Source organism: Cygnus olor, chromosome 9, assembly GCF_009769625.2.
Source record: "Cygnus olor isolate bCygOlo1 chromosome 9, bCygOlo1.pri.v2, whole genome shotgun sequence".
Classification (NCBI taxonomy): domain Eukaryota; kingdom Metazoa; phylum Chordata; class Aves; order Anseriformes; family Anatidae; genus Cygnus; species Cygnus olor.
Window position 1 is genome coordinate 23,876,002 of NC_049177.1, and position 25,301 is coordinate 23,901,302.

At 37.8% G+C, this 25,301-nt stretch overlaps 1 long non-coding RNA gene across 3 annotated transcripts in view; it reads right to left on the reverse strand.

Annotated features, from left to right (window-relative positions):
- LOC121074859 overlaps window positions 1-12,846 on the reverse strand; it is a 178,214-nt gene extending 165,368 nt beyond the window's left edge. For all 3 annotated transcript variants that reach the window (XR_005822572.1, XR_005822573.1, XR_005822571.1), the window contains exon 1: window positions 12,803-12,846. This is a non-coding gene — a long non-coding RNA (uncharacterized LOC121074859). The remainder of the gene's footprint in view (window positions 1-12,802) is intronic.
- Between the last annotated feature and the right edge of the window lie 12,455 nt (window positions 12,847-25,301).

Sequence of the window (25,301 nt, forward strand, 5' to 3'; positions counted from 1 at the left end):
AGGTGAAGATTCCTTGCAAACTTTAAAAAAATATTTTTATCCTTTAGATCATCCTGCTAAAGGTTAGGTAACAGGTTGCTTTTCTGTAACTAATACTAAGAGTCCCTTACCCAAACTGGTACTTTCTTTGCCTTTACAGTGATGCTTATCCCCCTCTTCATCATAACTTCATTGCTCGTCATGTAGGTGCATCCTTAATCTTTGCTGCCGATAGAAACTACCGCTCTGATTCAGTGTTTCTGTGTAGCTTGAACACTTGGAAGTGGCTACCCAAGTTCCAAGACCAGTGAATTGTCCTAAAAAATGAGTACCTAATAATGAAAAAACAATGGAATTGAAGAGGAAGGGGCACATTTGTTCTCTGGGGCTTATGATTTTCTTTTGTCTGAAGTAGTATAGCTGAATGTTATCCACAGAAATGTCTGTAGAAGAGATTTCCGTCTGTTTTTTCCACTGGAAAGTCCTTCCTGCCTCTACCTCACTCTCCCGATTGCACAGTTGCTTGAATTCATACATCCATCCTGTATTTCCTTAGAAAAAGTGATAAGTAGACCCATCGGTAAGTATCTGTACTCTGTTTTTCCATTTCAGCTGAGATCTGGCTGAAGGTCAAAGCATAAATTACATTTACTACAATACATTTTGATGGGCTGAAGCAATACCCATGATCAAGTACATCATGCAGGCTCCCAGCAAGGACAGATCTCCACTCCTGTCATGAATTCTTTCCATTCTTTAAATCATAGCTATCTCCATTTTTCCACTGTCAGAATAACCCTGTTTTCTGACAATATGGCAAAACACATTCTGCAAGAAATGACATTCTTCTCCTCACTCAGTTTAATAAATTCCTTCAGGATTTTTTCACAAAGGTAACAGGAAAATAAAATGTAGAAATATATAGAAAAGATATGAAATCCAAACATCAATTGTCTCTAGCAGAGCTATGAACAGACCTAAATCCTCACATTTCTTCTTTGTTAAAATATGCTACTAATTGTATGAAAGACCTCTTGGGTTGGAATGTTAACACTGTGTACACTGCTCTGGGAATAAACATGGCTAGAACTATACGCAACAACCACAAAATTTCATACTTCTAGGATGCACAATTTAGGAAATCAGAACTAAATGCACTTGTTTTTCCAACTATAAGATACACCATTTAAAATAGACCTAAATACACTTAATTTTTCAACACAATACAGAGAAGAGATTTGTAGGGTTGTTTTTTTTTTTTTTTTACAGTTAGGGGATGTGTACTTCAACCTTTCCTCCATCATCCATCTAGGGTGGGGTTTTACATGTTTGTTTTTCAGGTGACCCTGGTGGGAATCACTCAGCATCAGGGGTTTTAAGTCACACATCCAGGCTGCAGTTTCCATTTAAGATTGGCTGTTAGGTAAGTGCTCCAGGGATTGACAGTAGACTGGTTAAAATGACTTAAAATCTGTTTGTTCCAAACAAAACACCATTTATTCACACAAAAAAACACTACCACACAAAAATCATAGAATAGCTCAGTTGAACTCTTCAGTTCAAATTTTCAGTTGAAAGGGACCTACAAAGATCAAGTCCAACTGCCTGATGACTTCAGGGGTAAACTGAAGTTAAAGCATGTTATTGAGGGCAATGTCCAAATGCCTCCTGAACACTGACAGGTCTGCGGCATCAACCCCCTCTCTAGGAAACCTGTTGCAGTGTTTGACCACTCTCACAGTAAAGATTTTTTTCTTAATGTCCAGTCTGAACATCCCCTGGCACAGCTTTGTCCTGTTCTCGCATGTCCTGTCCTCAGTTCCCAGGGAACAGGGAAACTTTTGCAACTTTCAGTCCAGCTATGAATGGACTAGGAAAAGAATTTCTTCCTAATATTTCTAGTTCTCCAAAGAGCCTCTCCATTCAATTAGGCACATAACCCCAGGTATACAGAATATTTCTGAATATTCCTGAGCCACATTGAAGTGTCTTCCTGAAAGCATATATCATTTCAAGTCTGCTTCCAGCATTTACAGATAATTAAACCTAAGTCAGACATGTGATTAAAAATTACATTTAAAAGTCTGGCACTTAATTTATCAACAGTGACCAACTCCATAACTGCCTGCACAGACAGGCTTGTTCTCCAAAGGCTTTCTTGTGATCCTGACCAGTCTGGGGGACATACATACTATTATGTAACTTATAGAAACAGTCTTTGCAAGGTACCAATTGTCCAGAGAACTCAGGGAATGGATTTTGGGTCAAGACCACATCTGCTATAGGCTCAACACTAAACATATTGGGAAGCAAGGGAAGGAAAGCAGGAGGGACAGGCATCTTATATTATACTTTGGGTATTGGCCTGGGATACGTAGAGGCCACAGGCATCACTTAAACTCAGGCCAATAACATCTTTTTCCCAGTCAATAAAGCTCATTAGCTACCTGCCTAAGAGTCACTCTTGAGAGAGTCACATATCTTACTGCTCTGGGACATGCACAGGCTACAGTGAATTTGAAAGTTTAAGAATAAAACAAACAATTGGTAATGCAGAGTTTCCCCATACATTAATATTTCAGTTTTTTATCACATATGCAGTGAAAGTCAGAAAATTAACACTGAGTCAATGGAAATTAAAGAGTTCAGGAGGTTGCTTTGTGACTAGAGTCCCATGTCCCAAAAAAAAAAGCCATTTTCAGCTCATGAAATCCAGATATCTCCAAAGATGTAAAAGGCCATTCTTTCAAGGACTGTACAATTGCATTGACTATGGCAGAAAGTGACACTGAAAATGACTCTGTATTGATGATCACAGTGACATGTTCTTCTCACACTGCCTTGTACCTACCTGCACTGAGCTGGAGGAATATGGCAAGACAGAAAAGCCAGAAGATTAAAGAGAATAAGGGAAGCAAAAGAGAAGAAGCACTTTAACCTTTATTCTTTGCTTTAAAATAACAATAGTAGAAAGAAGTATTGAACCATTCCCTAGAGATCTGTTCAGCACATCCAAGTAGGCAGATAAACTACATTAGACAAAATCTGTGGTTCCCATAAAGGGACATAGATTTTCAGACACTCTTTTATTGTTTCCACTAATTTGAGACCAGAAGGCGCTTTCAGAATAAAGAACCACATATACTTGGATCACTTCCTCCTGACAAGGTACCTACCATATAACTTACAGACAACCTCCCAAAGAGGAGCAGTTCCCCACCCCACATAACCGATGTTCCTCGTAGGAGCAGGGGCTCATCCAGCAACAGGATAGATTTAAATTGCTGTGGAGATTTTAAAATCACAGAAGATTGCATGAAAATTGTTTTTATTTGCCTTTTAGGAGCACAGTAACAAACACCCCTACTCCATGGGACAGCCTTTCTGTGCTGCACACCAAAGGGAAAGGGAGGAGAACAAGAAACCCCAACAGCCTCCCTTGTCAGTGGATTTGTCTAAAATTGTTAATAAAGCAGAGGTGAACAGTTTTTGCATGCAGGTTACATTAAATAGATATACCTTGTCCTGGATAAATACCCAATCTCATATGATAGTCAGCATGGCAACAAATGATTCATTTTTTAGGATGTTTAGTATTTTTCAGTAGAGCAAGTTGAGGATTTCATACTCAATTGACTGGCATTAGTAAAACGGATCTTGCCTTTTTATCAATAGCACATAAATTATGAAAAATGCAGCATTGCTTTGTAATTGTTTGACATTACATTGGACCAGTGCAGAAAAGCAAACGAGATCAGAGAGCTGAACAGGGTAGCTCTGCTGGACCCCACCGAATGCAAACATAACCTTCAGAGTCCCTGCGTCAAATGTGAGCAGCAGGGACAATCCCCATCACCTAGAAGGGTTCTCCCAATCCCTTTTCCGATAAAGGCAAAGCTCTTCTCTATTTAATGACTACAACACTCCAAACTCCTCAGAGATGTATTAGTTTTGATGCATTAAATCATGAAGTTCATGGCATTTCAGATCTTGGTAGGAGTCACCCATTTATAAGTACTGTACGGTGCTCTGTTTTGTGGCAGCTTTTTAAATAAAAAGAAAAACAATGTCAAATTTGTGTAGCTTGTGGAGCATACATTACTGTCGCCCTAGGGCTGCAGTAACCTTGCACACTTTTCTCACTGAACACATTTCAAAGTTGTTTTTTTTTTTTTACAGTAAGAAATAACCCATATTTTATACCCCACAGTGAGGAAAGCCCCGAGGCTCGCCTCTCAGGTGTTTAACCATATCAAAGAAAGGTCCACTGGTACATGAAGGCCAAAGGACTTAATAATTCACAACTTGCATTATGAAACAAAAGCACTATCTAAAAATGCTCCCCAAGTAAAACACCGCATCTCAGAGAAACGTAAAGAACAGCTGTAAAAATAAAGGATCAGCTCTGAGATCATGGGAGTAACCCAAAGAGGTGAACAACATGAGAAGATCTCAATGCTGTAATTTAGTTCTGAAAATCTGGTGGCTCCACAGCTGGTCAAATGCACTGTGGGAGGACTCAGGTTGGCGGGGAGTTCAAAAGCAGTAAGGAGAATGTCAGCGTAGGAATGGAAACTGTAATAAAAGTCTGATCCAAACCCATCTAACAAGAATCTATTTGCTTTCACTTTCCTGGAGAATTATGTGCATCTTTCAAAGATTAATTTGAGTTAAATATTTAAATTCCCTAGGGTGATCAAGTATGCCAAGAAACGTGACTAGTCACGTTATCTTGTAATAAAATGCTATCCGTAGTCTCACTCGAATTACGATAACCAGGAATACTTGAGTTACTCTATGAAACATCACTTCACAGTTTGCCACTCCTTTCAATGAGGACATGTGAATTCTCATTTTTGTGGCTGTAAAAAATTAAAATTGTTTGTGCTAAAACAGACATTCTGATTGTTTCGCAGTTAAAGCGTATATTGTCCCCCATTGTATAAATATCTCATATATCCTCAAACCAAGTGACTATGCTTGACCACAATGATTATACCTGATCTTCCAGCCATGAATCATCTCGTAACCAGGACATTTGTCTCTCCAGCATGGCAGTAGCAAGCTTTAGCTCCTGCCCAACACAAACATAGTACCCTACCTGTCTGCTGGATGTGTGCTTGTTTAGTGTTACTCTGAGCCATGCACAGGACAGTATTTTATTGAAAAAATCTAGAATCTCAAGTGTTCCTGCTGCAGATTAGCACAGGCTGGAGTGGTTTAAACGCCATGCAGCACTGGAGGCTTTTGTCATTTTGTTAGCTCTGGAAAAACATGCAACAATTCATTTAAAGTCTCAGAGGATTTAGACATCCAGGTGAAATAAGTGCATGAGAGAACACATCTGAAATGGTTATAAAGAAACCCACCCCAACAGTAGACAGTGCTAGAGAGACAAATGCCTCATTGCTGTCTGTAAGCAGCACATGCATTCCAGGTCACTGCTAACAAAGTTTAGCATAGACCCCCTAATGGACCATGAAACCAGCATATTTTGCTTTAATCAATATTGGCATTGGATTAAGGAATTGCCCCAGGTACAGACATGACGCTGATCAGTGTAGCATCTGCTTTGGGGAATGCACTGTCTTGCCTCAGTACCCAGAGCCCACATATAAAATCTTTCAAAAAAGAAAATGGACTGACAAGGTATAATACTCAAAATGCCATTGAAAACTGAAAAAGCTTTTAAGATGTTAGGCATGAACAAATTATGTTGCAGTTTTAGCAGACAAATGCACATTGTGTAGCTCCCTTTGTCCTTCTCCAGTTAAAGCCAGAAATGGAGCGTACTATGCCCCAAGATAGAGTTTAAGATGCATCTAGACTGAATGGGAATTGTAGGGACAACAAGCGTTGGCATCCCTATCAAGCTGTAAGTCCTTACAGTTAATGTAAAGATTTGGGTAGACTGGGGGCACGAGTCTACTGAAACTCATGAGCATCCTGTGAGCATGCTCTGCACAGCTCCCATCAGCATTTGTTTCAGCAGCTCTGCTCAATGTGAGAAGGGTCACAGACCCACAGGATGCCCCTAGGCATCAGCTGGAGATGCTGAGTGCCCACCTGTCCCAGTGCCACCCAGCTCTTCACACTGCCAGCCAACATGCGCAGAGGAAGGGGAAGGCACCTGGGCAAATGAACAGCGTCTATCACACTGCATTTCTAGAATGACTGTTTTCCAAGTAGAATGAACTAAATTAGTAGTTACAAGATGCAGTAGCCTCTTCTAATGACATATGATCACAGAACTGAAATTCAAACCTACAGCCAAAAACCCACAGGGCTCAGGCATCTGACACTTGCTGTCACCTTTCTTCACCTTTCTGTATCTTAGTTCTCTTATCTATAAAGCATGGGTTAAAGAAGCAGTGCCTTGAGGACCCCATATACGAACTGCTGTATCAGAGCTAGGTATTACAGTGAGAGTTATTAAATAAAATGTAACCAGGCCTAACCCATTTCTTAAGGAAGATTTCAGTTCACCTAGGAATTTAAAAGTAGTAATTCCAGATAAATCTCTTTTCTATTTCTGTAACACGATGTTTTTCATCCTGTGTTTTCACTGTGAAAGCTTACAGGTGAATCCCTCCCACCCCCTCCTTTTTCCTAAAGTGTGTCAGGTGTCGTTCAGCATTCAGAAATCACTCTGATCTCCTGGATTTTATGCACCAGAATTGGGAGTGATAAATGCTTCTGCCTCACCCCCAGCAACCTCAGCTGTTTGTCTTTGGGGTTTGCAGGGATGAGTGACTGAAAGAAATAAAATACAAAGCTGGAAAGAAAAATGTATGATTGTATTAAAAAAATTCTTATATTAAAGTGGCATTGATAGCAGCAATACTTCTCAATAAAAGAGCTTCAGATAGGAATTATATACTAGATGATACAGCTTCAAACAAGGGCATAAATTATGTTTCATTACTTCATTTGATTCTTTTGGGAACATTTAACTTTAGAGTAAAAGCAGCAGTATAGGTTTTTGCTATTGAGAAATGTCATTAATTGCAATCTACAGCATATTCACTCAAATAAATGAACTTCACTGTAAACTACCTTAGTATAAATATACCACACTACATCTCACACACACCCAGTATAGGATTACTGGAAGAACTTACTTCACCTATTAGAAAGGCTGTGAAGCAGCAGATACTAGAATTAAATTTTGCATGATACACATACCAGCTGGTTTTGGTAACATTACAGGGAATTTCTCTTTCAGCAGGGCTTTTTTAGCCTCATTCTATCACCGTGCATCTTTCACGTGACTTGACTCAAAGCAGATGCAGATTCAAAGCAGGTAAGATGTATTTGAGCAAGTTCTCACCTCTTTTTCCAGCTCTAGACCTGCCTGACTGGTCATTCAAGCAAAACATACCTTACATCTTTCCCTACCCACCTCGCACCCCATGCTGTTTACTTCAACAACTGTTGTATGAACATCTGTTCTTAGGCTGTAAATTCAGAAGCGGTGCACAGTTTTAACGCTCATTTCTTGTAGAGACAGAAGGACTGTAAATATCAGTGCCATCACCATCTATCCAGCTTAGCTTCATGTTTCAAATATCCTGGACAGGATAATTGCACTGTTAATTTCCATGTTTTAAACACATCAGATTTTTGTACTGGATTTTTCCCCCACCACATTAGTCTAAGCTAAAATAACCATTTTTTTTTCTCCTTTTATTCTTCCTTTTAAGAAAAATATGCCCCATATCCATGAAAAATATTCCTGTCTGTATTACAAACCTAAAAACCCACCCTACCATATCTACCACCTTGCATCCCATTTAGACTTATTTATTTGTACTAAAATATGGTCTACTGAAATATTTCACAGTTGCAACGATCCTACTTTATGGAGATGACTGCTCAGGCTTTAAGAATGAGCTATGACAACTGCTTAAGGAATGAGTCTCCTGACCTCATAACGTGCATCCTTTTGCAAGTTTAGTACCTGAAAATGAACATCTCCTGGAATATTACTGCCACTTATGCTCTGTGCAAGATCTACTAAAACTGCATGATTGTTGTACAGTTATGCAGATATGTATGGCGATACACGTTAAATAAGTTATACTCTTATGGTCAGAATAAAGTAAGTCCTTGCTGAAAGCAACATCCAAGATTTTTCTCACATTTCACTGAAGCATGAAAGATGTATTAAAAAAATCTTATTTTTCAGAAACCTTGCACTTAGAAAGCTAAGGTATATACTGTTTGTGGTGATGGATGTACACAAAGCTTCCTTTCCTGTTGGAGTAAGCATCTTATGGAGAAAGGCATGGAATGGGAAAGTCATTTAATTAAACTGTCTTTATTCTAGTTTTTATGTGCAATGACTGCCTAATAACAGCATGCACTGCTGCAGCCATATTGATAGAGACATGCACCACTTCTGCTGAATGTATTGGGAGTGAAAGTTTGCATTTCCCCAAAGCTCTGCTGAACAAATTAAAATTTTAATTAATATTCTTTCATTATTTCCTTCCTCTCTTCCCCCCTGCCCAGGATTATAGGTCTGAAAGCAAAACAGCGCAGTACTGACTTTATGGTGTGCTACAAGCTGAAGGCCAAACATAAGTAACTGGTTAGCACAGCAGCCAGACTCAACGTTGCCACATCAATGACCAGTTATAAAACCCACAATTAAAGAAATGGGCCTGACCTCACTCAAGAGGTTTCATAACCATACAGAGAAATAGCTTGATAACGTTATTAGATGTTAACATTTAAAAATTAACTGCATGAGATTAAAGTAAAAAAGTGATTGATTGCAGCTGAAAATTTCCAGTACACCCAGTTAAGCAGGCATTTCGTGTTGCCAGGAATACAAAGTCTCTCCTTTCATTTAGGGAATATTCTATTGGGTGCAGCAGGTCAGCAGCCATGGTACAGGAGTAGCAACAAAAGGGACAAGGAGCTGTAAGTATTTAATTTAAAATGTAATATTTTCTTAGTGGTCTAAGGAAGTTTCCAATTTATTTTTTTTTTATTTTTTAGGATAAATAGACCTCAGCTGGACAGTTCATGTGCATAAAATGGAAAAGTTTGGTATCTTGTATGATGTTACGCTATTAAAAAACAGAGTCAAACTCACAGTTAACATGTTTGAACACATATGAGACCACAGTTTATATACATTTTTTTTTTATTTTAAATCCCCCCCAGTTAAAACCTATAACATTAATAGAATGCAACTGCTGGAGTAGAAGGAAGAGTTAGGTCTCAGATTCTTGCTGCAGGAGTTGTTTGTTCTTCTTCAAGTGCATTACAATTTGAAACTATTTATTCAGCACTCAAGGGTTTGCTTGTTTTTCGTTTTGTTTTTTTTTTTTTTTTTCCTTTTTTGTCACTTTACACCTTTATGAAAGATGCATTTCCCTATTTTCTAGGGAATTTTGATTAACTAGCTATTTTAAAAGAAGTCATGCTTCAGAGAAGCATCAGATTTATACAAATAGGTTTGATTTTAGTTCTTTAAGTAGGAAGCCAGATTTTGTTGCATTTTGGTTAATCTGAGGCTTTGTTTGTTTCTTTATTAAACAGAGCTAGGGTTTTCTTCAAAGGGTGATAAAACTATCGAAGCCTGTTAGAAGTCCCACTGATACTGCAGCGATAGTTTTCAAAGATTTTGTTGATACAGCTGCCTACAGTGGAGACAATATGCAATGCCTTTTCAGAGCTCTTAATTGCATCTGAAACTGAGTATATCATGCTGTTTGCATAGAAAGTATGCACAGTAACAGTCAAAATCCAGAAGTCTTCTGTAGTCAGTTCCTATTCCCATAATATTTAAGCTTAGGATTGTCTTTAAGTTGCCAAAAATGTATCCACTAGAGTGAAGATAATAAAATATCCATGAAGTAAGGCCTAAATCAAAGATTTATCTTTGCCTTTGAATCACATTAGAGAAGTGGCAGACATTTGATGAAACCAGGATTTGTCACGTTCCTTGAAATAACACACCAACTCCTTTATCGTCTTTAAACTGAAGAGACTCAAATATCATCAATCTCCTCAGCTCGAAGGAGCAATGTTAACTAGTATACAGATCAATACTCCTTTCATTACCCTACTCACTTGCCTTGAATGCTATTAGCCAAGAACTCCACACCTGCCCTACCACAGCAACCCAATTAGAGGATGCCAAGTGCCATTCTCTCAAAAGTTTCTCAGTCCTTGCTCTTGGAAAGGTTTGAATCCAAAAGCAATGGAGCAGTATCAATGAGAGTGTAATATTTAACACAATACAAATGGAAGATTATTATGGATAACACTAAAGCAGCTAGAGATTGTTCTTTGATAGCCTTTATTTATCAGACTTAAAGAACAAGGTCCTAGCTCACTGAAGTTCCCATTTCTCTCATTGCATCAGTGGGTTCCAGCAGAACACCTCATAGTAGTTACCTTAACACACATTTAGTAGTAAGAAGATTAAACAAGGTATTTATTGCATTTCATGTGATTATCACAGAATCACGGAATCATCTAGGTTGGAAGAGACCTCCAAGATCACCTAGTCCAACCTCTGACCTAACACGAACAAGTCCTCCACTAAACCATATCACTAAGCTCTACATCTAAACATCTTTTAAAGACCTCCAGGGATGGTGACTCAACCAATTTTGTGGTTGTGTTTTTTTCGTTGTTGTTTTTCCCCCTTCTTTTTCTGACATTGGGAAGAAAGAAAAGAAAACACTACTTGATGCAAAGCATTAAGGACAAGTTAACACTGTTTCCAGCAGAGGCAGTGGCTGCTGGACTCCCCCCCCCCATGGGGGACATTGCCAGCACCACTCCCACACACAACAGCAAAGCCCAGGTATGCAAGGGAACAGGGATCAGTTCGCAGTGCTCCCAAAAGAGACAGCAAGAGCATCTGCTTGATTTTAAAGGCCTAGATGAGTGGTGTTTGTTTATTTTTTCCCCCTCCAAATAATGTCAAACAAGCAGCAACTCCCCTTTGCAATAAGACAGAGCAGGTCCGCATTTTTCATTGAGGACAGGGAAAGGAAGGATAGCTTCTGTTAGTGGAAACTCTCCAAGCACTGGTTTTGCTTATAAGTTTAACTCTAAATCTGTACATAAACTGCCACCAGTGCCCCTTTGCTACAGTTAGGGAGATTGAATTTGCTAACAACCATATGGGATATTGAGCCAAAACTGAATTTTGCTGTTGCTTGATACCTATTATGTACCTTTACCATCTACATTGAAAAAGATAAAAATAAAAACACAGCACTCCCATCTTTTAAGAGCAAACATCCCCCAGAGCCTCTGTCACATACCCAAATGAAAGCTGTCTGCCTGACACCTGTCATCCGCACCCGTTCCCTGCTGCCTGCCCATTCAGCATGTGCCGCAGACATTTCCTCGGAGTTAATTGTCTGCTCAGCTTTTGTCCCTTTCACCCAGGTTCTCTCGAAGTGAACTGCCTGTCATTGCTCAGTTACTTCGTCTCCACAAATTAACTCACTGCTTGGCACTGCTCGGTGTCTCCGGGCTGATGCTCTGAGCCCCAGCCAAGGCAGGAGTGCATTCGTACACACCGCCTGCCATCTAGCGATGGGAAAGGTGAGAGCACAGCCTCACGTCTGAAGTGTTTCCAGATCTATGTTAGCTTTCCTCTTCACAAATATTCCAAAGGAAACACTCAGGGATCCAAGAAAATATTTAGTTGCTTTCTCGGATATTGACTCCATAAATAAAAGACGCACAGCAAGGACAGGCAGCATCTCTTCCAGGTATCAAAGTCCTTAGCTTATTAAAAATGGATATCAAACATTTAAAAACAAGTGAGGAAAAAAAGAAACTCATAACAATTATTTTTCTGCATATCAGCCTAATGAATGTTAATGATAAAATATAACAAGGCACTGGAGGTCACCCTCAGGTTGCACACAGCATGACACACTCAGCACAACATTGGTGGTGATGGCACTCCTGAACAGCATTGGAAGGCAAAGCAGGAAAACAAGACTCCTAGAGGACATGAAAATTATGCAGAAATATACACACGGGTGTTTTCATATGGTTGACAATTCCTTCAAGTTGTGTATAATAGCCAGCATTTCCTTTTCTTTTCTTCCAGAAAATTGCTCTTCTCTGAACCTGGGCCACCTCTACGTAACGTGACCGCAACCCATCTGGTCTCTGCCTTTTACCCTGCAAAGCATCTGGTTTTCCAAGATACTTGAGACTAAGGAATGAAAACACCTTCTCCTCCTCTACAGAGGAAAAACCAGCTGATTAGTAAGGCCATGTAGACAAGGAAGCCAAAACCTGGAGTGGAATTACCCGCAAAGCAAGCTTGTAAGAAGAGAGGTGGGACTCAGACTCATTACACAAACAGTTACAACACAGCGCATGTTTCCTCTCACCCTACTGAATGCAGCAGCTAACCACTCTTTGACCCCAGGAGGTTCAGCCTGAACCCCTAACACCACAGCACAGGAACTAGTTTTTGCTATCTTAATAGCTCTGTTGGAATCCTCCTCCCAGTTCTGCATTTAAGCCAGGCTTTCAACATTATTATTTTTTCTTTTTAGTATGAAAAAATACATTGAATCTGACAAATTAATTGTTAAAAGACACTTCATTAACCAGAGTACCTAGCACACAGCTCTCCATTATCTGAAGACACTTGTGCTAAAATGATTTTGAACATATAAAATCTGCTTATTTTTAACACCTTAAAGAACATCTAATACATTGGCAAAGCTGCAGCTTTTTCCCAGGGTCTCAGCATCAGGAGATAGGACAAACACTTAATAATACACATGAGATTAAAAAAAAATAATACTATAAAAGGTGTTACCTTACTCAGCATGAATGCTCTAGCCAAGCACAGCTCCTCTACTGCCTTCTGCAAAAACCAAAGCAAAATCCAAGCCTCCCCCTAAACCTAAATTTAAACTCATCCCCACAGCTGATCCCAATGACTGACGAAGCCCATCTGACCCTTAACGCCATACCAAGACTGGTGTAGCCCATCACTTCCCAGATGTATTTCATCTCTTTTTTTTGCCCACTGCTGTAATTCCTTCCTGTATTTTTGGAAAACTCGCCAGCATCAAGTTATTATGTACCAAAGCCCTCTGGAGCAGCCTATGGCAGGACCACAGCACAGACAGGCTGCAGAAGCAAAAGATGGTGACAGCACCTTGCCGTGTGGCTGCAGGGTTGGTGCAACTTATTTTTGCACAATAACCCTTCATGTGATGATTCTCCTGTACTAGGACCCCTGATTTCTCCCACTCTGACATACAGACTGCCTTTGGAAGGCGCATAGGGTGACGCAGTGGTGGGCAGAGCTACTCCCATGCTACATCCAAGACATAAGCAGCTTTAGGACAGAGTTGAAAAGTGGCAGTGGAGGAAAGGCAGGTATGGGACTGAAGCCATGGTGGTGATAGACAGCATTTCAGAAGATAAACAGGTTTGTCACTCCCATTGGGACTTCACCAAAATAATCTCTCAGCTTTTCAGTGGAGAACAGCTGAAGGGAGATCACTGTGCAAACATCAGCATTACAATAACCGCTAAAACATCTCTTTGCAAAGCAATTTCAAAGCCAAACAGAACAAGTTCAGTGACTCAGGTTTCCAGGCCTCAGGGACAGAAACTCCTGATTGTTTGCTCTGGATAAAGCCTTGACCAATAATGCCTCAGCAAAAGAAAAGACCACTGCCCCTTAAATGATGCTCTTTCAGCATTTCTCAGGTAGATCCATTATATTTCTAAAATTATGGGTTAGCTGAAATGAAGGATACCTCCTCCCACATTTTTTCTGCCAAATCTTGCATCAAGCAGCTCTTGACAGAACTTCCAAAGCCATGTGTTGACCAAGCCAACTCATAAGCTCAACTCATGCTATAGGTTTAGTCTTACATAAAATAGCATATAATTTTTCTGTACAAGCTGGTTTGCACAAAACATCCTCCTGATGATGAACTTGTTGAAGTCTTGTAGTCCTCAAGATAAACATGATTTCAAGATGGTAACTCCTAATATTACATGAAGCCCAAACTAATTTTCCTTGGGGTTTTAGGTAGAACACATTTGCCTGTGCCAGATGATGCTGTGTGATAATATCTGTGTTAACACTGAATTTATTCCTAAGAATGATAAAAAGTCATTTATGGTTTCCAGGTGGCATTTGTTTAGCTGTTCTGATTAGGAGAGCAGATAAAGAAAATTCGAGTAGAAATGAATTTAGTAAAATATTCTTCATCATTTCTCCAGGATAATGCTCTGTAAATTTCGGAATCAAACAATTATGATGGTACCTCATATATATATTTTTGTAGGGTTCATGGCAACTCAAAGATATTTTGTCAGGTGTCCTCCATGAACTGGCCGAGAGTGGAAGCTCTGCACAGCACTACCCAGTAGGGTCTACGAGAAGCTTCCAAAATGAAACCTTCAGCATGTCCCCAGTTATGGACATCATAGGCCCTTGTGGGATTACCTGCACTCAGACAAATTTGGAAATCTCGCAAAGGCTTGTAGTATTTCTCCATTGTCGTAATGCTTTCAAACATTGAATGAAATCACCTAAAAACTTTGTTTCAAATGGTGTAGGCACAGAAATGGGCAAACATTTGTTGTACTACCTACAGATCAATTTTCCTATCCCCAGTGTACCAAACTGTTAGTATGTTCTAAAAGATGAGGAATTGTATGTGTGTCTGCATCTTAACTGGTGGTTTTCAGCCCCTAGAGAACAATTATTTTGGTATTTGTTTACTAACTGGAAAGGATTTCTTTAAACATGAACCCTCCAGAATTTATAAGACTTGGCTGGAGCTATCCTGGTTTCTATTACTTGATACTTTTGCTCAAAAAAAAACACTTTTCAATCCAGTGTCCAACCCAAACTCCCGCCAGAGTTGGAAGGTTTTCTCCAAGTTTATAAGCTTTTAAGCAAATTGTGAAACATTAACATACAATCATGTAGCTGTTCTCTGGACAGAATTAAAGTCATTTTTGAAGAGTATCTCCCAAGGGGATTTCGACATTATTTTGAACAACATCACTTTTCCTTATTTCGTTCTATAATGAAGGTCTTTATTTGACAACCTAGTGAAACATATCCAGTGAATATTTTGTGCGCTGCAAAGGAGAAAGTCAAATTCAAGATACTGTGGTAGCTACCAATATACCAGGTGGTCCCAAAAGCACTTTGTCTTTGTGTGAATCTACCAAGAGCATTAATAGAGGGGAAAAAAAAAAAAACAAAAACAAAAACAAAAAAAAAAAAACTCCTCTTTGGTAGAAGAAAAGCTCAGTCTGCAAAGTTGAAATCTATAAAGGGAAAATGTATCAAGTGTTTTTAAAGCCAGTAGCTTCCTTACTTCTCAAAAAAAATGAAAAAAAAAAAAAAAAAGGAAAGAAAGAAAGAAACCTGTACAAGAATGCCTTGGGAAAGAGCATATTGTTAATTTACACTTAATGTTCCAAATGTATGACATGTGGCGAACCATTAATTATACACCGTTCCACTAACTAATCTCATTGAAAAATGCCACCTTGATAAGATTAAAATAGCCTTACAGAAGTCAGGAATAAACACCAATATGCACTTAAGTCACTTTTCTTTCTCATTTCCTAAGCTGTTTTTTCTTTTCTTCAAACAACAGAGGAGTTGGGGAAAAAGAAAAAAAAAGCAGGAAAGTATAATTTCTCACTTCTAAGAAACTGAGTCTTTCAAGATATCCCCTATGCTTTTATTCTAATTAGACCATAATTAGAATAGTCATTGTCATGACAATAGATTTATTTTTATTGCTACCTAAAATTATGCATGGCATTTTTATTTTCTGTGAATGCCTCTGGGAAAGATCTGAAAACTAGAGAATTCAGTGTAGGAAATGGGTGGCAGAGTTCCTGGTTATGCCTTCCCGTAAATTGCTTGGGAAGAGAAAAGAAGAAAAGCAGTGTCCCTTCAGAGTACATGATCGAAAACAAAAATGGTTCAGTGATATCTTCTCATGCCTCTTGATGGGCATTGTTGGGTTTTACTTGGAAGATACTCAAAATTTAATTGACCAAAGCCCTGAGCAACCTGGTCCAATTTTTAAGCCAGCCCTGGCTTTAGCATAAGGTTTGGCTAGATGTGCTCCAGAGGTTCCTTCCGATTGAAGTTATTCTGTGACGCTATGAATAGTTCACAGTGTCATGTTATTAAGACTAGTGTGTTGAATTTTTATTGATTTTATTGTTTCTATTGTGTGTTGTTTTTATTTATTTATTTACTTTATTACTAGGACTGGATCGGATTGTTTAGCAGAAGAAGTGAAATCTGTATTCCAACCCTTGTTATCCCAAGTTAATGTTTTGACATAGCCCCAGCACTTTCAGGAGAGGGAACAGTGGCAAGTCAAAGATTACCATAGTCATTACAACCTTTACACAAAAGCAGTATATCAAAATGTAAACTGTGCCTGTGCCAAGTAAATGTTAATGAATAGTAGCTGGAAAGGTTAAATATAAATACGTATAATTACAGCTTGCTAGTGACAAGAAATTATTAGTTTCTTTCTTTGTCAGAAGGCATTGCTCCAAAACACTAAACTGAAATAAAAGTATATATCTAATCCTGCAATCATAATAGGACTTGGAGAGCAACAATTATATCAGTCAGTCAGAAAGAAGTTGAATATATATCACTGCTAATGTCCTCCATCAGTTCTATATTCCCCTCCTTCCAGAAAAATGTGCAGATTAGTAAGAAAGCTGTTCTGAAAACTGGAATTTAAAAATTGCTTTGAGAAACCAGTTCATTTCATTTATATTTTAAAAATATAAGCTCACAGTTGTGGAAGGGGGAAAAAAAATACAAATTAAGCAGAAAGAATAAATCTATTTTTTCATTCATAATCAGGACAGAAAAAAATGTTTGCTAAAGAAATTATTTTAGTGGTCTATATTGCATTTGATTGGAGAGGAAGAATTCATTTCTTTCCCCGTAGGGGAAAAGCTAATATGCTACTAACTGCACTAAAAACACAGCCATTCCAAATCAACATTTGCAATTAAAAAGGGAAAATATTTAATGAAAGCTTGTGAATATTTTGCAATGGCAAAATTGCTTTTAGCCTTTAGAAAATTTCCCTTTTAATATAATTTGCTTAAATGACCAATGAACAGTCTTTGTCCCAGATGTAAGGTGAACTCTGTTAATCTACAGAATAGTGATGGACTGGCCAAAGTCATGTTTAAAGACACTGTAGGTTGATAGCTAATTGGAGGAATGAAAATTTTATCCATTTTGGTCTGTGCATAGCCAGCTACTGACACCTGCAGTTATCCTCAAACAGACCCAAGCCATCTAGTCTAGTTTAAAATGAAGATACTATTTACCACCTCCTAATTTTTTTAAAAAACCTTTTTTAGCACACATAGGTTAACAAGAGATAAAAGATAGTTTTGAATGAAACGGATTGAAGGTATTTATGGAGTATGAGGTTGTCTGAACGCTTTAGGGGTTCTGGGTTGGTTTTATTTATTTATTTAGTGTGGTAAAACATAAAATTAATTCTTTTTCATACTTCTACAGCTTCTACATTTTCCTCCTCCCAACAGTCCCATCAACTTCACCTGAACACACAAATGTAGGAAGGAAAAAAGCACAAAAAAAGGGGGAAAGTTCAGTCAATAGAAATCTACCTAAAACTTGAGTAAATCTAAATAAAGGAAGAAAAAATGAGTGCATTTCGCAACCTCTGTTTATCCAAACATGAAGTAGTTGATCAGAAATATGAGACTAGTTGGAATGAATTCTACTCTGCCTGTTTAGAAGTGATAGATTTTTATTAATTTATTTATCCTTACATGGTAACAAAAAATGGAAAACCACACAAATATCCATTCCTTTTTTCTCTTCTTTCTCTTTTCTATTTTCGTTAACACCATTGATCTTTTTCAACCACATTTATTTAACTACATATGTTCTGATTAGCTATCTAATGGTTTTAAGAGATGAAAACCATTAATTCTGATTATAAAGTCTTAAATAAATCTCACTAACTCTTACTTTAATCCTGATTGCATCACCTTAACAAAACAAAGGTTTTTAAAACCACAATTTTATCCAGTGGGACAGTACATGCTGTCACATGGCTGCCAATGCTCACTGTAGTGGCAGTAATTACCCATTTCTGCTGCTTTTTGGAGATGGGTACCCCATGGTGACTCCCTGGGTCACGTTGGTGGCAAGGATGCTGACCTGGCATTGTGGTACGGTGCTGTGACACACCAGCGGAGATTAAATCTGAAAGTCCAGAATAACCAGTGGACTGTAAAAAATACAACAATCACTTTACAAAGGAAAGGCAAGTAAGAAGCATGTGCAGTTTATTGCCAAAAAGTCAGGTGAGCAAGGTGGTCAGCGTGGAATTGCAACATAATGGATGGACATGGGCACAGAGATGGGACGTGCTTCAGAGGTCGCGAAGCTGGTGGAGATGCCCTGTCCCCTCGTCTCTACTCTCCTCTACCTATACACAATAAAACTACCAGAATTTTAAAAGGAATATCAATCTAGTAATAAAAGACCATTTCCATTTTGACCTTTCAGTAGAAGGTAACCTACTTATAGAGAAATGAATCTGCAGTTTCAGTAAAGCTGGACAAGAAATAGATTTCTCCTGCTGATATCTGTTGTCCTAAATGTTTTTGTCCCAAATTAGTATTAAAAATAAAAATTGAGCAATTTCTTGACAAATGATAATGAATAAACAGTTTTGTACCGAGCCTGCTAAAATATTTTCTTCCAGTGTCTTCCAGATACTCTGATTCAATGTTGACCTTTATGTTTTTCATCTAAATTAGTACACAATAATTAAATTATACTACAAAAAACTTGCTTCAAACTAAGAAAGCTAAAGTTTCATTTAACACATTAAAAAAAAAAAAAATTGAATCTTTTTTTAGTACTACTTGCTTTTCATAACCTGAACATTGGCCAAAGCCCCATGGCAGCACATCTTTTGAGCATAGTCCTGCCCAGCAGCTGACATGTGGCGTGAGGTCTCCCAGCACCACACAAAAGCCAGACCTGAGCAGTCTTTGATGCTCTCTCTGTCTGATCTATGAACTTAAGCCAAGCAATGGGTAAAGACCTCATTGGATCCTAAAATATGCACCATTCTCGTGATAATTTTTGAGTCAGATACTTGAAATGATAAGCGAGTTACAGTATTTATATCATTTCTATCGTGACTTTGCATTGTGCAGAACGCAGTAATTTGAAAGGTCACAATACATTTCTTTAAAATGTTTCTTATTCTAAAGCCTGTTTAAGTTTGCTTCTCTAAAACTGCAATTAAAGCTTTCAGGGGAAGCCTTTCTTACTCTCTTTATATTATTCAAATTATTGCTCAGTTGCCTACACAACCTCCCACATAAGAACCTGAAATACAGACTTGTCTCCTACACCTGCGGGATGGGCAAGTGCTCTGTGCTGGAACTGTGGCAATATGGGCTCTGCCACATCTTCACCTCTCAGTATGGATGCTACAGGATGCTACAGAGGCCCAATTTGGCGACTCAGGTGTCAGTATGAATTACTAATTATGTCCTGTGTGGCACAAATTCATCTCCTGCTTCTTCTGAAGGCTTAACTGGGAAGTAAAATTAGACTTTGGAGGCATGGTGCAGAACCCATTGTCATTTCTAATTTGGAAGCACCAGGTCACCAGCCCACACAGGATGGCATTGCTTACTGGCTCTGGAAGATGTTGGTTAATGCATTTAATGAACTGGAAAGATTGTGTCGTATTAGTATCACTAGTGAAAATAAATTTTTCAAACTGTAAAATAAGCTGTGTTCTGCTCTGTCTTGTGTTTTCTATAATAGTCCAACAGCTGTTTCAAGAGTTACAGCAACACAAATCTGGAAGACAATGCAATTTACATTGGTTCCTACATCGAGCATGTGACAAGTATTTTCTATTTGTAGCATGCCCATATGGAATAACAAGTTTCTCACACTTGTTCACTTATTTGATCAAATGGGTGGTCTACGAATTTGAGAGCTCATTTGTGTGACAGAGGCATGGAAGTGCAAAGAAGAGGTGATGGTAGAGAACGGGCTACCTGAGACCAGGCCTGATGGAGAGCGATGAGATGGGAACAACGAGCAACAGGAGCTGTTGCTATGTGATCCAATGCAGCTTCTGTAGAAAGAGACTCCTGTATTTGCAATAGGAGTTGAATTTAAAAAGAAAAAAGAAAAAAAAAAAAGTCTCTAATATAAATCTGTTAATTAGTATTCTTCATTTTTACTTTCCTTCATTTTTATGAAGTTCTATCTCCCATAGAACTAGGGTGGAGGGTGGAAAGGAAAATCATCCTTTCTTTTTAATTTCTATTCAAAATTGATTTGTTAACATAGCATTTTGAAGATTGTGAAGTGGCTTCACATTTTTCTGAAATTTCTGGTTTCTGAAAATGTCCATTTCCAGAAGAATGTACTGCTAAGGCTTAATCTCATGCCTTTTAATTTTGTGTCCATGATTAAAGGTTGAGTTACCCCATGGGGTATCCATCCTCTTTCTCTTCCCTCTGTTTTGGGCTTTGTCACTTTCTGTATCCATAATGCTTATCGGAAGGAGGAGGCAGAGCAGTGCCTACTGCTGGCATTCCTGTGGTGGCTGAGTTCAAGCAGGCAGCTCAGCACCACCCAGCCACTCACTCACTCTCCCCAGGTGGAGAGAATAGGAGTAAAAGTGCAAGAACTCAGGGGCTGAGATAAGGACAGTTAAAACCAATTGCTCATGAAGATGAAGACAATGGGACAATTTGCTAAGTCAGTACCATGCCAGAGGCTTTATTTTCTCATTTTAAATAATTCACACGTGAATGTGTTCCTTTAAGTCTAAAATGATTGTTCAGCATCTATTCCACTCCAAACATCTCTCTCGCTCAAAAAAAGAACTTGAAAAACCAAACTCCCAGCCCCCAAACCACAATAAAGGCAGTTATTTATTTCAGTTCTTACAAAGCATGTTTGTAAAACACAGTCCCCTCCCCAACTGTTCTTTATACGGTCCTAGTAAGTGAATTAAAGCAAAGTTCTCTGCAATAAGTGAATTTAGGGTACCAGATGGCTGTCTAAAATAGCACGTATTTCAGCCTCCTGTGTAGCAGCCAAGTTGATTTAAACCAACTAGAAGTGAGGTACGCTTTAATCAGGTCAGACGACACTTATTAGATCAAATTTGACTGAAATTCAGAAATTTAGTGAAAATAAATCTCTACAAATCCAACCTTTTCCTCCTACAGGGACCCAATGGATAAACTTTTTAAGATATGAAAAATTTTCTGATTTGGGGAATAAGATTTAGTAGATCATGTCAGGTTTTTCTTTTACTTTTTAGCCTACTCTTGGCTTTGTTTCCATGTAAAAAGTACCACATAAAAACAAGCATCGTGGAACAGATAGAAAAAGACGGAAAAGGTCCAGTTCTTGGCTGTGTTGTGTCAGTCTTTTACAACTGTTCAAACTAGACATAAAATGCTGTAGAGATGAAATAGCTGCATTTTTATACTCGATTTGCACATCTGCAAATGATAATAAAGCCAAAAGGGGAGAATTTGTGCAGCAAATAGGACATAATTCCTTCTAGAGTTTGATCTGCCTGTATTATCATAAAATCTCACCATTCTTATAATATCAATCTATTTGTTAAATATAGAGGTAACTTACAAGTGAGTTTATTGTGCCACCTGAGATGCCCCTGTCAGTGTCTTTTAATTTTGGTATTCTTCATGGCTCTGAACCGTGGAATAGCAGCTGGGCTTTATCCTCCAGGTAGTGAAGGAAATCTCAACAGTGCTCTCTCTTATTTTGCAGATGTTGTGTACAAAGCTGCTTCAAAAATAGATTTTCCATCCTGTGGGACAATTCCAGAACTTTAATATTTATTTTCATCTCAAAATCAAGATGAAAAGGGACACTTCAGTATTATTTTTGTGAAAACATATTTGGGAAGGAGATCAATTTGGAAATGATGGATTTATTCCAATCATAATGGGATGTCTAAACATCTTTTTTCATTAAACTTAAAAAACTAATAAACAAACCTAACTGAGAATTGAGACCATTCAGATGATCTGCAACTCCTAACTTGGTGTCCCCACAGCCCCGACAGAAGCTTTGTCTCTGTCTTGCTCTTCCAAATTCGTACAGACCAGAAAACTCTTGCAGTATTTCTTAAAAGACATATCTAGTGGCAGTGCTTTTTTATTTGTCTTACAGTAGGCCGTTTGAAAATACAGAGAGGCTGGAAAAGATTCATTCATTAGTGTTGAGGAGAAATCTGCCTTTTCTCTTGAAGTGTATGAGACCCAAAAAGAAATGTTGCTTTCATTTGATTCAGCTTACTGTAGCATGCCCTTATTAAAAATACGTTCATAGGATAAGCTTGTGCTGCAGACTTCCATTAAAACACACTTCCAAACTTCCTTGTCTAGACCAAGCCAAAAAAAAATGAAAGTGATATATAGAATTGATAAATAGCATACTTTCTCTTCTTCTTCTTTTTTTTTTCTGTTCCTTTTTTTTTTTTTTTTTTTCCTACCAGCACCCAGTGAGTACCTGTGTGTGCCCCAATGCTCTTCCAGGGGTGTTTCACAGCCCCTTGCCCTGTGTGGCTGAGCCACACCATACTGGAAGAAAGCACAGAACTGGGGACGTCTGTGGAAGCAGGTGCTGGGGCCAAATACCCACAAGAGCTGGGCACTGAACATGGGAAAACCATGTCAGAAGGTCTGCACTTGTATCCTACAAATCTGCAAATTTTAAAAAAGCACTAGTTCCTTGGAAACCCCTATGGTTTTCCCTCCAGTGCTTAAAGTGAAGTGTTGCTATTGTGTGCACAGAGTTGTGATAGCAGGAGTGAGTGTCCAAATACTCCTGTGTGTTTTTATCTATTTACTTCTCTATCCATTTTTAGCTGTACTCGTACTTGCAATTTGTAACGTTCCAGCCACTTGTGAGTCAAAGGGAACTGAAAGCTGTAGCACAAAACAGCGTCTTGCAAAATCAAACGCTTCAAGTGGGTCCTAATCATTAGACTGCATTGAACTTCGGACTATTCATATGCATAAAAGATTACAAAAATCAAAGCTTCATATAGCATTGCTTAATTAATGTCAAGAGCAGCCACAATTATTGGCCTGTTGTTTCTAAGAATAAGCTTAGTCTGCTTTGAAAACAGGCACAATAATCTTACTTATTGGGTAGTATCTTTAAAATGTCATCTCTGATGGAACTTTATTTTAGACAGCTCAGAAAGCTGTTCACAAGTCTTAGGGGGGAAAAAAAAGAATCTACCATTTTTTATACTGACATAAATGACAAATATCTATCCAGAAACATTCAGCAAGTACTTTTTTTTCCTATTACTAATATTATTATAACAAATGAGTACAAAAAAAAAAAAAAAAAGCACACTATTTGTTACAGTTTTCATGTCTCTGTGTGAGTAGGATTTCCAGGTTCTAGACAGTTTCAGGTTACTAGCACTGGAATAACTAGAAAGGTCTTCTGAGCTGTTTACTCTAAACCAGGAACTGTCCTATTATATAGCAAGCCACTTTTCCTGTCAAGGATGAAAATAAAATCAAATAATACTAATTCTTCATAATATACAATTTCCATATCAGCATCATTTAGAAAAAGTATCTGATGACTAACGGAAGATAAATCTGTCCAACATAGACACTGAATATTATGTATGTCCAATACAAAAATACATTTAAAGTGCAGAAGAACATGACCATTTTATGTTATTGCTTGCCGTAAGATAATCATTAGTTATATACGATCACTTAATTTTCAGAATTTGGGAACTAAATTATTGAGTTCATCACTAGTTTATCTCAGGTGAAAGTCACGAGGGTTTGAATTCCCTCAGAACAGATTTTCACCTCTGGTTTTAACAATGCTTGGGATATGAGCAAATAATAAATAAATAAATAAAATGAATAATAATAATAATACTTTTAAAAATGCAGGAAAAAATATCCTGTTTCAAGAAGATATATTTTAGCCCATATATATTTCAATGTGGACATTTCCAGGACTTATGTGCATGCCTGAACATTTTCTTGAGCTGGTGCCTAAACACCTTGTACTTCTCATTAGCAGAGATTCAGGCCAGTGAAAGGAGCCAGCACAAGATCTATACACAGCTTAAGGCACTTAAGTCTGTAAATTAGGCCTGAGACAGCATTAGACTGATGGCAGCTCTACTCAAGGGTTCATTTTACTCACTGGATGATTTTGAAGATATTTCTGCTATTTTATTTGATTTGATTTGATTCTTCAGGCTGTTTTAGTAAGACATAAATAGTTGATAGCCATTGTAAATATATATATACATATATATATACATATATATATTCACTAGTTACAGACAGTTTGCTGTTGCCATTATACCAAAGTGCAGCTTGTTTTTTGCAAGGATGGTGAGTTTTGTGGCAAAATGCTTGCAATGTTTTGGTAAACCATTTTGGTTGGCAAACCTATTTAAATTAGTGCGCATTTATTTTATTCAATTTTTAATATAAAAAGATTAAAACATTTAAAACAATCCCTAAACCATGAGCCTTCTGCAATGAAAATATCAGTTTCCACAGAGTAAGTTTCTTTGGTAGCTATAGGGCTTCTATTATTTACTCTAAATTATATTGCTTACAGGGCATTTGAATGTCAAGGATTTGCATACATACACACATATATAAATAAATCATTTATATAAAGAAACCAGACCAGCAAACACATATCAACATTTTTTGTTCTTCCCAAAATGGTTGCTCATTTTTTCATACACTTCAAAAGAAATAACACTTTCATTTTTCATGGAACAGTTATAATTCATAAACATGCTGAGAATCTTTTTTTTTCTTTATGGGTAAATAAGGATATTGCTCAGATTGTGAGCCAAGTACAAAGGAATAGACACACACGCACAAATAAGACTATAATGTTCTAGTTCTTTTTTTTTTTTTCATACACTTAATATTTAAAATTTCCCTGAATTGCAATCACAGTGAGGTGGAGAGGCGGATTTTGGTGCTGTACACTAATAAATTAATTTATCAGATACTAGAGGGGGGAATTAATTTTGCTCATATATACTACTTCAATCCTTCTTGTAAGAAAAGTTATGTAAACTTTTTAATTATTTTTAAATTCATTTAAATTATTTTCATTTTCTCTTTTAAAAAGAGAGCTTGCATTAAGTATTTTGTATCAAATGTAGTACTACATAAAGTGACATACAGTGACCCCACCACAGTAAGAA